Raw genomic sequence first — 13,260 nt, forward strand, 5'->3', positions numbered from 1 at the left:
TTGTTTTGTATACACCTTACATTTTCTGTAAGATTGTATCTTCATGGCTGTGGCAGGAAAGTGTCAATCTTGCAATCTTCAAAAACAAAAATAAGCGGGCACCACTTTTCTTTAGAAAATCTCTGTGAGAATTTTAACACTTTTTAGACAAAATCAATCAAAAAAGATAGGCAAAAGCTGGATGAATGCTCACAGGAGCTGGCTGTAATAAGTCTGGAGACACCCTGACTCGTAAAACAGTGAAGCAAAAGACTAGGTAGAAAACCTAGTCATACAGCCGCTCTCCGTATGGACCCAACAAGGGTCTTGTAGTTCTAAGCAGGTTGTTTGGTAGCAGTAGTAAATAACTTTTTCAACTGCATCGGTTTAATAAAGATACCAATGGATTCAGAGTTTTGGTAAGAAAAGTATGTTTATCAAAAACACATTCCAGGAAATATCAAAAACAGGAAATCACTAATCACATCTTAGTGAGGACGCGGCTGCAACTTCTCATATTTTTGAATAGACCTAATATACCAATGCATTTCGGAGCATAGAGCTCCTTCATCAGGGTAAGTCTAATCTAATGACAAAAAATGTAAGCATCAGACATAAAGTGAAACACAACGTGTTGTAACATACAGTTAGGCATAAAAATAAATAAATAATCACATACCAAAAACGGAGGCAGTTTCAGGTCAAGTAGTGATATGCAGATAGAAAGGAAGACAACCAATGAGTAAAATAATGTAGGAAATCAACAATACTACTCAATAGTTAGAAGAAATAAAGGCGGGTTACCTCACGAGAAGTGTGTGGCCAAGCAGGGCAAAAAATGCAGGATCAGTGGCAGACGGGAAGTCCGCTATGAGTAACAACAGCGTGTGTTACGCGATCAAATCAAATGATCAATCTGTTCAAAAGAGGACGTGTTTAGTGCAGGTTATGAGAGGTACTGCAAGAAAAAGGGTGAGACAGCATTTGTAGGTACCTGAAGGTCAGAATCAGAGTCTGCGGCGGCCGTGGAAACGCTGTTGCGCATCGCTGTGTGTAAGCGTTGCTATAGAAATGCTGCAATAAATAGAAACGTGACCGCATCGCTCCGGGAGAAGGCGCGATGCGGCACGTTCACAAGAGCACTGCTTATGGGGTGTATGGGCATCTGTGGGGCCTGAAAAACAATTAACAGCACTGTAGAGGGTAAGAAAGAAATAATGGTCACATAAAAAGTACATGCAAAAAAAAGGGTTACGAATAACATAGACATAGAAAAAATACTAAATCTAACAGTGTCTGTCATCAATCAAAACAGGCGCTAATAATGATAACAAATGTAAATTATCGATTAAGGTGCTATGTAAAAAATTGTGGCTGAGAATACTGAAATGAGTGAGTAAGTGTGAATATTGGCTGCAATAGGTGGCACCAAAGGTGTCACCTTGGGTCCCAGACTACTGTCTGGGAGGGGCGGCACCGATGTAAGAGCGCGGAAAGCGCTAAAGTTATAATATACCAAATACACGCATGAGGATGATGAAAAAATGCTGTGAAAACAACTATTGTGGCATAAAGTAGGAATGAACTGTAGTACATGTCAAAAAACCAACATCTAAATAGATAGTACTCGCATTACGCTAAGGACAAAAATACTTGCGTATCATCAACAATGCTGATCCGTATGTCACGTACAAACACATCATCAGGTGATTCAGAAACAGTATATATAATATCACATAGAAACAACAATAGTACATCGAATCAAATATAACAATGGTAGTTAATTTCTTCATTGAGGCCATTGGGATACAGGCTTCCCAGTCTATCAATCCAAAATGTCTCTCTTTGGTTGAGCCGAAGGCCCAAATCTTCATGGGGATTGACTTTGTTGCGTACTTCCAAGATCAAGAACCTGATTTGTGACAAATTGTGGCGTTTCTCGTTCCAATGTCGAGCTACTGCTGAATTAGGATTCGAGTTACGTATGCAGGAATGATGCTCGTTCCAGCACACTTTTGCTGATCTTATAGATTGGCCAACATAATATTTCCCACAGGGACACTTTATTCCATAAATGATGTTCGTGCTATCGCAAGTTCCAAATGTCTTTAGTAGGATCTTGTTACCTGTGCTGGGATGGTATACGATGTTACCTTTAATTACCAGACTGCAGTTGGCACAATGAAGGCAGGGGTATGTCCCCGTCCACTGGGTGTTGGGTTCTTTCAAGGGGGGTCTTGTGCGAACAAGTTCGTCACGTAGATTCTTGCTTCTCTGATGAGCAAATACCGGCAGTTGCTCAAACAATTTTTGCACTCTGACATCATTCTTAAAAATGTTCCAATGCTTCTTAATGGAGTTCTTGATCTTATTGCTTTGGACCGAAAATCTTGAAAAAAATATATACCAGTGTTTTAAGTTCTCTTTTCGGTTTGGTGGTACTGGACAATAGTGTGTCACGATCCAGAGTGTTCACTCTTTGGGAAGCTAAATCAAGTTCTTCCTCTTTGTAGCCACGTAGTAGAAATTTGTCTTTCATAGCTGATTGTTGAGCTAAACATTCTGCAGGATCGCTTACTATCTTCTTAACTCGTAGAAGTTGACTATATGGTAAATTCCTGAGAAGGCTGGGTTGATGAAAACTGAGGCGGTTTAATAGGTTATTCCGATCAGTGGTCTTGCGAAACAGAGTGGTGCTGTAGCTGGTGTTTTTCTTCTCTATGAGAACGTCAAGAAATGTGATTTGATCCTTAGATATCTCGCTCGTGAACTGAATGCGTGGGTCAATGCTGTTCAGATATTCAAAAAAGATCATAAATGTATCTTCAGTGCCCGTCCAAATTCCAAAAATATATGTATCGCTTCCTTCCGAAGCTGCAGGATCCACTACTTTGCCAAACAGTCCTGTTATTAACATTCTCCAAGCCGTCAGGTTGCCTACATCTTCCTCCCCGCAATTGCTACATGCCTCCTGCCACACCACCGTTTCAGCCTCCGCCCATTTTTGCCACCATACCTCTACCCGTGGCTTGTGGCATTGCTTCCAGCCCATGGCTATCCTTCTTTTAGCAAGCACATATGCCAGGTCCCTCAGTTTCCCAAGGTGTTTAGTGTTCCGTGGTCTGGGAAACCCTCCCAGCAGGGAGGCCCAGGCCGTATCTATGTTTAGCGGGACCCCTTTATCCGCTAGTTTCCGTGCCACTTCCCCCCAAAAAGCTTCAATCACTGGGCAAGACCAGAACATGTGTGTCATATCAGCGTCTTCCTGATCGCATTTCGGGCATGCCTGTCTTCCTGCGCTTGCAAACTTAGATATTCTTTTCGGGGTCATATAGGCTCTATGCGTTATGTATAACTGTATCTGCTGCAATCTAGCATTTCTGGACACTTTCTTGTGGTATCCTATGGCCCGTTCCCACATTCCATCGGTCAACTGTACCCCCTTCCCAGTCCAGCCTCAGATCAGTCAAATCCTTCCCCACCCGGGTCATCACCATCTCATATAGTCTAGAGATCTCGTGCCCTCCCTCCGATATGTCGTATATTGTTCCGATTAGAGCGTCTGGTTCTTCCGCCATTACAGTCTCCGGCCAGGTTTTGCGAATAGTCTGCACTAGCCTAAGATATGTGACATATTGGCCTCCATGCAAGCCTGTCTCTTCTCCCAGGTCTTCAAATTCTTTAATAGCCCTTTCTTGCCATATGTCTCCCAATGTGGCCAGCCCAACCGATTCCCAATAGGTCCTGATTATCATCCTGAGCTGGTTGTCTCCCATAGTTAAGGCAACTAGTGGCACCTGTGGGGAACACGGGCACAGGTTCTCCATCAGTTCGCATACTCTGTGCCACATCTTCCACCCAAGCAACAGCATACCCGGGCGTTCATTCATTTCAAGTCTAGGAACCCAGATAATCTCTTTTAGGTAAAACGGGGTGCAGTCCTGCCCAAACAGCCTAGATTCAGGAGTTTCTTCATCAGAGAGCCATTTGGTTACATATTGCAATTGATTGGCTACATAATAGGCCTCAAAGTTCGGCAGCTTGATGCCCCCTCTATCATGGAAGTTCTGTAGCTTCCATAGCGCCACTCTATTGCGGGTGCCATGCCACAGGAAGTCCCTACACATGCTGTTCATTTTGGCGAAAAACTTCTTGGGTATCAGGTATGGTATATTACTGAAGAAATGTAACAGCCTAGGCAGGACCACCATTTTGAGCATCGCCCCCCGCCCCATCATCGCCAGCGGCAGCTTCTCCCAAAATTTCATATTCGTGCGGATTTTCTTCACAGCCACCTCGGTGTTATGCAAGTGTTCCCCCTCCACAGTATGATACACATCTATTCCGAGGTAGCGGAAAGAATCAGCCGCCCAAGGTACGGACAACACTGGCAATCGTTCCAGAGGGGCTCCTATGTAGCTCCCCAATGGGAACATGCTCGATTTTTGGGGGTTTACTGCTATGCCGGACAGTTCTGCATACTTTTCCATGACCTCTAGAATATACTGAAGATTTTCCTCCGGATATTTCAAATACAGTAACAAATCGTCAGCATATAGGGATATTAGGTGTTTCTCTCCCCCTGCTTCAATACCGACCATGTCATATTGTTGTCTGAGGTACACTGCTAAGGGCTCCAGGGCCAGAATATATAACATCGGGGACCAGGGGCACCCTTGTCTGGTGCCTCTACTGAGTTGCCACCTCTCAGATATCACCGATCCCGTGCGTACTCTGGCCAGTGGTTCACTGTACAACAATTTCGCCCACCTAACATAACCCGGCCCCATCCCGTATTCTTCCAGGGCCGCCAGCAGCCATGGCCACCTCACTGAGTCAAAAGCCTTGACTGCATCTAGGGACACCACCGCCATTTCCTCATCGCTTCTGTTCACCTCTTCAATCACCCGGTGGAGTCGCCTGTGGTTGTGAGTTATATTTCTATTGGGGATATAGCATGTCTGATCCGGGTGTATCAGTTTACTGATGACCCTTCGTAGCCTATTAGCCAGGACCGCCGTCAGGATCTTGCTGTCCTGGTTCAACATTGACAACGGCCTATAGGAGCCGCAGCAATGCCCTGGCTTGTTGGGCTTGGGGAGCGGCACGATTAGTGCTTCTCTAAGCGTATCCGGTAGCCGACCCTTCTCGAAAGACTCATTAAACATCTCTAGCATAGGGGGGAGTACTTCTGTTTTATATATTTTGTAAAACTCGACCAGGAATCCGTCCGTACCCGGGGTCTTGCAGGTGGGCAGCTGTTTTACCACCTCCTCTAATTCTTCCAGGGTAATTGGTGCGTCTAGTTCCTCCCTTTCTTCATCACTAATCTTGGGAAGTTCCATGTCTTTTAGTGTTTCTCTAATCTCCTCCTGATTGTCCCCTCCTCTGTCCTCATATAATGTTCTATAATAGTCCAAGAATGCCTCGTTGACTCCTTCCTGGGTGTCAACCACCTCCCCGTCCTCTCTAGTTATTATCCTAATCGGGGGCCTGGGGGTTTCGCTCTTATATAACCACGCCAACAAGCGGCCAGTTTTATCCCCACCTGCATGTTGCCTCTCGACATACTTTTTGTAGTTAAGGTTGCAGAGCCTTTCCCAAAGCTCTGCGCACCTCTGCTGCAACTCGAGTACAAGTTCTGCGTCCCCTCCTGCCTTAACGCTTTCGCGCTCCAGTTTCTTCTCCGCCTCCTCTAGTTCTGTTAGGACCCCACCCTGCAGGCCTTTTGACTTAGAAATGGCAGCACCCCGCAACACAACCTTAAAAGCCTCCCAGAGTGTACCCGATGAATCCACACTGCCCGTGTTCACCTCAAAGTACTGCGAGATCGCATCCCCGATGCCTTCCCTGAAGACTGAGTCTCTGAGCGCCTCCGCCCGGAGGCGCCACGTCGGTATCCGCGCCCTGGGGCGACAGTACTGCCAGGTCAGCACCAGGGGTGAGTGGTCCGACAGGAACCTTGCTCTATATTCTATTTGGGTGGTCTCTATCATCACATCTGGCGTGGCAAAAAAATAATCCAATCTCGTGTGTAGGTGCTGCGGAGCTGAGTAGTGAGAGTACTGTGTTTCATTAGGGTGTTTCAGTCTCCAAACATCCGCCAGCCCAAAGTCCTCTAGTAATGTCTGTAATACCCTGGCCGCCGGGGTGGGCCGATCAATCTTCCCATCAGATCTGTCTGCCTTTGGGTCGAGCACACAGTTAAAGTCCCCTCCCCAAATAACCGCTCCCCCCACACACGCGCCCAGATGAGTACATAGGGTTCTAAAATACGTGGCAGTGTTTTGGTTGGGGGCATATGTACTTATAAAGCACACCTCTCTATTCTCTACCAAGGCCTTCAATATGACCAACCTGCCCTCCGTGTCCACCACCTCCTGTGTGAGTCGGAGCGGAACATGCGGTGCCACCCAGACCAGCACTCCCCTAGCGTAGGCAGAGTACGGAGAGCCCACTACAGTGCCTCTCCACTTTTTCCCCACCAGTTCCAATTTTTGCTGGGTCAGATGTGTTTCCTGCAACAGCGCAATATCAATCCTCTGTCTTTTTAGGTACATCATGACTTTGTTCCTTTTTAAATAGCTGTTAAGTCCCCTGACATTCCATGTTACGATCTTAAGGTCTCCCATGGCTCATAAGTGTCTTCCTGCCTCCCATGTAGCGACTCCCCTTTGCCCACATGATACAGATACAGCCCTCCTTTTTTACTAGTAGCTTCTCGTACCAGCTCAAACTCCCCTTAACTATGTACACAGCAAAACCCCAACTTCCCTCCCCTCCCCCCACCCGTCCCTTCCCCAACATCACACACCCCAACTGCTGCCCAGCTCCATCCTCGGAGCTCAGGCACCCCCACATCTAGCCCTGCAGGCACCGACCGATGCACAGAGCTCAGTAGGGTGAAGTCGCCCTAATGGCCACTCAACTAAAACTGTCGTGGGGTAAAGAGAATCGCTCCGTAAGGCTCCCGTTAAGTCAACATTAACCACAGTGCTTATGACAAATAGTGCAATCGTCTGACCTTCTCTACTGAAGGCTGCGCAAGCGACTATATTCAAGTCCCACGTGCCACGCCCTCTTGCGGCACCTTCTTCATGCATCACTTATCTCTTCCGAGCTCTTTCTCCATACGAACTTCTGACTCCTGGGACATCCTTGCGCATCGAGCCATCCCATGGCATCCTCCGGGGTCTCAAAAAACAGAGTTTTATGTTTATGAATGACTTTCAATTTTGCAGGATAAAGTAACATATATTTGTGGCCCGCCTCTCTCAATCTCCGCTTTACTGTCCCAAAATTCATGCGGCTACGCTGCACAGTCAGGGTGTAATCCGGGTAAGCCGTGATGTTTGCCGCTCCTCGTGTGATCGTTCCTCCCTTACGAAAGTGTTCCAGTATCCTCTCCCGGTCGCGGTAATTAAGAATTTTGGCGATCACAGGCCTAGGCGGGTTCCCCGGCGGCGGCCTCCTCGTTAGGGCTCTGTGTGCCCTTTCTACTGCAAATCCTTGGGATAGGGGTCCTCCGGGTATCTCTTGCAATAACATGGATTCAATGAATTCCGTGGGATCGCGGCCCTCCATTCCCTCCGGCAGGCCCACGATGCGGATGTTGTTGCGACAGGCTCGTCCTTCCGCCTCCTCCGCTCTGCTCTCCAGGTTGCCCACTCTTTGTATCAGGGCGTGCAGTTCGGCTTTATGGGAGGCGCAATCCGCAGTATTCGGGCTGACTTCCTTCTCAAGGGACTCCGTGCGCTCCACCAAGGCCCTGACATCCTGTCGGAGTAGGTTAACGTCCTCCTGCACCTCTCCGACCTTGAGGTCCAGCGCCGTTTTTAGTTCAGTGACGGCTGGTTCGAGCTTAGATTCCCAGGCCGCCCTTAGGTCCGCAATCGCAGCCAGGATTTCTTGGTTGGCGCCCGAAGTCGTCATGCCGCTCTCAGCCAGCTTGTCCCTGCTCTTGGTAATGTCTTGACCCGGGGACGTCTTAGTGAAGTCGTCTAGGGTGGGCTGTTTCGCCTTCGGCGTCACCGTTCTATTCGACATGACCCAGGGGACCTATAGTTTGCTCAAGTGACAAATGTGCACTCAGTGCGCCGCTTTCGCTGGGTCACCGTGCGGCCTGCTTCTTCCTTTGTTCCGGACCCTGGTCGGCCATTTTGTGTCATCTTTCGTCTCCGGTGTTCCTTATCTCTTCCGCACCGATCTCTGCCACCGTCACTCCTGCACCATCCAGAAGTTCACCACACGTAGCCCAATCATTCACACACCGGCATGTGTATTTTCAGTGGTCGACGGCCCGTCTTCATGCACTTATTTGTCCGGATCATTGCAGGATCTCGGGAGCTCCTCTAGAACGCGTCTTCCTACATGGCCCTCGTAGCCACGCCCCCTTATTGCAACGTTTCTATAGCAACGCTTACACACAGCGATGCGCAACAACGTTTCCACGGCCGCTGCAGACTCTGATTCTGACCTTCAGGTACCTACAAATGCTGTCTTACCCTTTTTCTTGCCGTACCTCTCATAACCTGCACTAAACACGTCCTCTTTTGAACAGATTGATCATTTGATTTGATCGCGTAACACACGCTGTTGTTACTCATAGCGGACTTCCCGTCTGCCACTGATCCTGCATTTTTTGCCCTGCTTGGCCACACACTTCTCGTGAGGTAACCCGCCTTTATTTCTTTTAACTATTGAGTAGTATTGTTGATTTCCTACATTATTTTACTCATTGGTTGTCCTCTTTTCTATCTGCATATCACTACTTGACCTGAATTTGCCTCCGTTTTTGTTATGTGATTATTTATTTATTTTTATGCCTAACTGTATGTTACAACACGTTGTGTTTCACTTTATGTCTGATGCTTACATTTTTTGTCATTAGATTAGACTTACCCTGATGAAGGAGCTCTATGCTCCGAAATGCATTGGTATATTAGGTCTATTCAAAAATATGAGACGTGGCAGCCGCGTCCTCACTAAGATGTGATTAGTGATTTCCTGTTTTTGATATTTCTTGGAATGTGTTTTTGATAAACATACTTTTCTTACCAAAACTCCGAATCCATTGGTATCTTTATTAAACCGATGCAGTTGAAAAAGTGATCTACTATTGCTACCAAACAACCTGCTTAGAACCACAAGACCCTTGTTGGGTCTATATGGAGAGCGGCTGTATGACTAGGCTTTCTATCTAGTCTTTTGCTTCACAATCTTGCAATCTGTCCACATCTTCTACCTCTGGAAAGGAGGGAACTTGTACATGGACCATAGTCAGAGATTGAACAACGTCTGTTTCGAAGTCCAGAAAGGAGAGGTTGTTCTGTGGAGTAGCTGCACGGTACTCCACATAAGCATTGTACGTTGCTACATGCATAATGCGTGTGACCAATTTTTTTAACCAGAACTGCGACTTGCGTTCAGCATGGTATGGCTAAAGCATTTGGTCGGCTTTATCTACTCCACCCATGTACTTGTTGTAGTCCAGAATGCAGTTGGGCTTCCACACTTGCCGAGTCTGCCCACGCGGAGTGACTGCTGAAGTGCTTTCATCATGAATAGTACTTAGCATGTACACATCCCTTTTGTTGCAGAATTTTACTGCCAACAGTTCATCCTGCCGCAATGCCATACATGCTCCCTTGGCCAACTTCTTACACACAAGTTGTCTGGGGAAGCCTTTGCGGTTACTGCGGATTCTACCGCATGCTAGTGTGCCCACATTGAACAATTCCTTGAACAGTGGAATTCCTGTGTAGAAATTGTCCACATACAAATAATGACCCTTGTGGAGCAATGGTGTGAGAAGATCCCAAACAATCTTCTCACTTGTCCCTAAATGGGCTGGGCAGCCCGGAGGGTTTAGGGTAGAGTCTTTACCAGAGTAGACTATCATGCTGTAGGTATACCCAGTGGTACTTTCACACAACATGTATAACTTGATCCCGTATCGTGCTCTCTTGCTAGGAATGAATTGCTTGAACACTAGCCGCCCTTTGTACAACACCAATGATTCATCAATGGATATGTTCTGGCTAGGAACATACACCTCTGCAAATCAGTGAGTGAAGTGCTTCAGAAATGGCTGAAGTTTGAAGAGCCTATAAAGGTTTGTGTCAGTTATGGGTAATGCTGCCGAGTTGTCACTGAAATGCAACATACATTGCAGTGCTTGAAAGAGATTTCTACTCATTGTAGCTGGAAAAAACGGGCTTGAATGTTCCGCTAAAGTAGACTAGTACATTGAGACAGATGGCTTCATCGATATTCCCATGAGCAGAATGAGACCCCAACATTTTCTTATCTCAACATTGGTTGTTGGAACCCATGCATGTGCTCTGGACTGGGGTTTCAGAGTGGGACCCCTTGACCTCAAGAACTGTGCAGCGTATACATTGGTTTGCTGAACCACATCTGCAATGAACCCATCATCAACAAAAAGTTTGAAAAAAATCAATGGGCTGAAAGCCATCTGTATTCACTGTGCACCCTGATATACCAGTGAAAGGGGTCACAACAGGCTGAGCCATTGCTGGAGGCACCCACTGCAACTCTTCAACCATGTCAGGAACTGACACATTCCTTGCACGTCCTGCATGTCCCCTCCCCCTTACAGGTCCCCTGCGTGTGGGAAGTGTGGGAAAAGGTGCACGTACTCTTTCATCCTCTTCGTCATCAGATGATGAGGAGGAGGAGCTACCATCCCTGGAGAACTCATTTCCCCAATCACTTTCATGCTCACCCTAAGAAGCACTATCTGTTTCAGATTGCATATCCAGCTCTGTGCCTTGCTCCGAGCCAGACTACATCACTGCAGCTAAAGCCTCTGTACCAGACATTGATCGATGAGAAACCATGACTACTGTCGCTATGGAACCCTTCACTGCTCAAACAACAGATGAAGACTGAAACAATAAGTATGTGTGCTTCTCAAAGTATGGAACCTAGTAGAGTAAGTGGTATTCAATGCCACAGACGTCCGCCAAAAGTTCCAGACTCTGTTCACAAACTGTAGCAGCCCTCTGCAATATGATGTACTCTCAACACGCTACAAAAAACAGAGTACTATTTTGCAAAGACTCACGTGAAATGCTAAGGACCAACATACTGCTTTCTTACAAGTGGGCAGACAGCTACAACACACCTGCACCTAAAACAAAGACAACAAAAAATCTAAGGAAGATGTCCTCTTCCACTATACATTACACAAATATAAATGTGGGGACGAGGATTGCACCCACAATACCAATTCAGAGACAGCCAACTTGCGTGGCACCCTCCCCTCCTCCATGGGATGCTGGTGGATGGAAAATGGAGGTAAGAAGCAACCATGCAACGTATTAGTGATTGGGCGAGTTGAAACAGCAGAGGCAATCAAGACGCAGACTGGGAAGATAAGGAAAGTACATGGTAGGCCCTTCCAGACAATTGCTAGCACACTTGCGACAAACACCCCTGCTCATTCACATAGGGTTCTGTGTTTGGACGGGGAAGGTCACAAGGACGGAATTACTGTTAGGGCAAGCAAGTGGAATTAGGCTGCTGAAAGTGGTGATGGTTAGCAAAGAAATAAGCAGCACCAACATACTGAATACATTGACATGTCATAACACAACTCAATTGCTACGAAGTTGGAGTCTCACTGTCACAATTGTATTACCATGTCACACAATCCAGTAAATCCATCAGTTACTGGGCTCCCACCGCAACATAGCGTTTGGGCAAATGTAAAAATGTCATCAATGAACAGCTCCATGCCTCTTTTTGAAAGGTGCACCCCGTCTCGGTGAAACATCACTTCACCTTTGATGAAGCCATGGTGAATTGTCCGAATTCTATCATTGCCCTTTGTCAGTCTTGCAACCTCCCCATTCAGTTTCCTCACCGAGGAGTTGATGGCCCTTGCATTCCCTGGGGTTCTCCAATCCCTCCTGGGAATCATCTGGGACCAGGCCACCACAGTGTTTGGAAACCTCTGTGCAATCCATTCCAGTTCTGCCATCAGCTGCTCCCGTACCACTTTATGTTCCACAGACGCCAAATAATTTCCTCCCAGGTGCACCACTATAAGGTCAGGAGGGGGGGACATCTCCTTTTGCCTGGGCTTCGCTGATGGCTCCTCTGAGCTGGTGAAGGCGCATACCCCTTCCCCCAAACCAGTGCACCGCAAGGCCATCCTTTCGGTACCCAGATGTGGTTGGCCCTCTGAAAAGTCATGTAACCCTTTGGATGAAAGAGTGGACGATAATCCACACAAACCTCATCCTCATTAGGAAATGGAAACAAAAAAAAAACTGAATATGGCCAGACATACAATTTACCAATTAGCACAACTATTGCTTCAACACATGTCTCTTGCAATAATCCCAGACACACACTTCCCCCAATGTGACATGCACTTCACATGTGAGATAACAGTAAGTAGATACGTAAGTGGCACATACTTTTCGGGGAAAGAGGTGAAGAACACACCATGTCACCTTGTGCAAATGGCACAGTTGTGCTGGCACAATTGTAATCAGTGCAGGTTTCTGGTCCTGTGGCCCACCAATTGCACTGCACGGTGGTAAGGTGACAGGCACATACGTCACTGTGATGCTTTGGCAGGGTGACGATTCTGACAGAGGAAATGAACTCCACAGCAAGTGTGCTTTGTATGCTCTCCGAATATAGGCGCCTTGACAGAATGTGCGCCCATCCTCACAAATGGATGCAATTTTGGACAATTTCATTGTGAGAGCTTCGGCCACAGCTCCAGGACCACTGGTGAACTTGGGGGCAGTCGACCAACAAGGTAGAGCGGCGGCCAAGGTCACACACATCAACCACAACCATCCTAGATGTCTGCCTGGCCAGCGCTACAGCTTTCCCCGCCAGCAAGGGATGGGGACCCTGCCAGGGCACCCTGCAACCAGTGCTGAACTTGGGGGACAAAAGACCCTCATGGGAGACGGGCGCCCAAGGCCAGTGACATCAACCCCGACTGTCCTGCCCCTCTGGCTAGCCTGCGTTACAGCTTTTCCCCCTGCAAAAGGATGGGGACTCTGACGGGGCTCACTGGGACCACTGCTGGACTTGGACAACACAAAGGGTGATCGTTGCAATAAAAGGAATGAATAACATACCAAGTGTGCATTGCATGCTCAGAAGAAATGACCATCTGCATTACTACCGAAACATTGGTGCTAATTCTGTTTACCACGTTTTTTTTTCTACAAAGCAGCTAACTTCCTCTATGCAGGCCACACCCATCATTGCCCCAGGACCTCCCCACTA

The sequence above is a fragment of the Ambystoma mexicanum genome, chromosome 11, assembly GCF_040938575.1.
Source record: "Ambystoma mexicanum isolate Mex_15411 chromosome 11, UKY_AmexF1_1, whole genome shotgun sequence".
In the NCBI taxonomy this organism is placed as follows: Eukaryota; Metazoa; Chordata; class Amphibia; order Caudata; family Ambystomatidae; genus Ambystoma; species Ambystoma mexicanum.